The following is a 2,348-nucleotide window of genomic DNA, read 5'->3' as shown; positions in this document are numbered from 1 at the left end:
AAGTTCTACCTGTGCTTTGAATTGGTAGACTGAGGCCCTGATCTTACTCTTTTCCCCCTGTCCTGTAGTTGTAGTTATCCCATCCCATTACCTTTGCAATGGTCACTTTCCTCTCAACAATCAAGGGCTGTAAGTCTCTTGGCCCTGAAACATGCTGATGCTGGATAGGAGCACCCCTGCCTTGGGTAAACTAAGTGACTATGGTTGTTTGACATACTGTGCAGTTCCTTATTTTCTGGAATAGGATATACTCATTAAAAGATAATTTATCCATAATCCATACCAGATTCCCAGTGATTGGGTTTAATTTCTGGGCCCATTCCAGGTACTAAGTCAGGGCACACCCTAATCTAGAAAGAGTGGCCATGATCAGAATGGGTTAACTGAAGCAGGGATCAGGGTTTCAGAAGTGGGAAGGTTGAAAGGGAAAGGAGCAGAAGAGACCAGGATTTCTTACACTTAGATGATCAAAGTGTTAAAAGGGAAGCAGAATCCTCAGTTTGGAGACATATGATAAGATCTTCCACTGCTGAGGAGCTCTTGGACCACAGTGTAACAAGCTCCTGCAGAATTAACAAGTCATTACAGCCACACAGTTCCAGTCCATTGGCCTCTTTCTCTTGTCTATCTGTGTCACAACTGGAAGCCAGACACAGGTACAGCGGTGCTAGCCTGAAGACAGTGAGGAGCATGCTGTGAAGGAAGCACAAAATGTAGGCACAGCTTACTGCTTACCTGTGAGAGGTTTCAGGAAAAATGGGTTCACTTATTTACATAATAAAATGTTATTTTAAGTGAAATGTTATTGCTGAGTATATATTTAAAAACTCTTCCAAACTACAAATACAAAATAAGCAGTGTTTCTATTACACTTTTCATTAGTCCAGTATAATGATACTGGGCTTTTTTTTATTGGATATTTTCTTTATTTACATTTCAAATGTTATCCCTTATCCCAATTTCCCCCCTGGAACCCCTTTATTCCACCCTCCTTCCCCTGCTTCTATGAGGGTGTTCCTCCACCCTCCCACCCACTCCTGCCTCCCCACCCTCAACTCCCCTACACTGTGACATCATAAAGATACTGTATGAGCCTTCATAGGAAGAAGGGCCTCTCGTCCCATTGACACCAGATAAGGCCACCCTCTGCTACATTTGCAGTTGGAACTATGTGTATTCCTTGGTTGGTAGCTTAATCCCTGAGAGTTCTGGAGGGGTCTACTTGGTTGATATTGTTGTTCTTCCTATGAGGTTGCAAACACCTTCAGCTCCTTCAGTCTTTTCTCTAATTCCCCCATTGGGGACCTCACACTCAGTCCAATGATTGGCTATGAGTATCTGCCTCTGTATTTGTAAGCCTCTGGAAGGGCCTCTCAAGAGACAGCTGCATCAAGCTCCTTTCAACAAGTACTTCTTAAAATCCACAATAGTATTGGATTTTGGTGACTGTATGTGGGATGAATAGCCAGGTGGGACAGTCTCTGGATGGCCTTTCCTTCAGTCTCTACTCTATTACTTTGTCTCCATATTTGTTCCTGTGAGTATTTTGTTCCCTGTTCTAAGAAGGACCAAAACACCCATACTTTGTTCTTCCTTCTTCTTGAGCTTCATGTGGTCTGTGAATTGTATCTTGGGTATTCAGAGCTTTTGGACATAGCATTAATTGAGGACCCAGCTATACCACTCCGGGGTATATACCCAAAAGATTCTCCAACATATAACAAGGGCACATGTTCCACTATGTTCATAGCAGCCTTATTTATAATAGCCAGAAACAGGAAAGAACCCAGATGTCCTTCAACAGAGGAATGAATACAGAAAATGTGATACATTTACACAATGGAGTACTACTTAGCTTTTAAAAATGATGGACTCATTAAATTCTTAGACAAATGGATGGAACTAGAAAATATCATACTGAGTGAAGTAACCCAGTCACAAAAGAACACACTCACTGATAAGTAGACACTAGATTTTCAATATCAAAGTTAGTCTACAAATAACTTTCCCAACAGGTACCCACTTCACTCTTTTCCTTAGGAAATGAGTGCATATTGAGTTCATACATCAGTGGAGAGTTTTATTTTCTGAGAATGACCAGTTTGTCATCTTGACTGTAGTTTAGTATTGAAATGAAATTTTAATATTAAATACTTGCCAGAAATAAAATTCTACTGCACATGAAATGTATGATCTCTACTTGTTAAGGTCAATTGGACTGAACTTTTGAGAGCATGCAAGTTGGTAATACAGGTGCTCAAGGACACTATTTTAATATTATTTTTTTAAGATATTTTCTTTATTTACATGTGAATTTCTCCATTCCCAGTTTCCCCTCCAAAAAACAA

At 40.3% G+C, this 2,348-nt stretch overlaps 1 long non-coding RNA gene across 2 annotated transcripts in view; it reads left to right on the top strand.

The window, feature by feature from the left end:
• Positions 1-1,108: 1,108 nt before the first annotated feature.
• Positions 1,109-2,348, top strand: part of LOC116097400 — a 35,338-nt gene continuing 34,098 nt past the window's right edge. For both annotated transcript variants that reach the window (XR_004121402.1, XR_004121401.1), the window contains exon 1: positions 1,109-1,183. This is a non-coding gene — a long non-coding RNA (uncharacterized LOC116097400). The remainder of the gene's footprint in view (positions 1,184-2,348) is intronic.

The sequence above is a fragment of the Mastomys coucha genome, unplaced genomic scaffold (assembly GCF_008632895.1).
Source record: "Mastomys coucha isolate ucsf_1 unplaced genomic scaffold, UCSF_Mcou_1 pScaffold19, whole genome shotgun sequence".
NCBI lineage: Eukaryota > Metazoa > Chordata > Mammalia > Rodentia > Muridae > Mastomys > Mastomys coucha.
The sequence above is the reverse complement of the archived record's forward strand: the minus strand, read 5'-3'. Positions and strand labels throughout refer to the sequence as shown.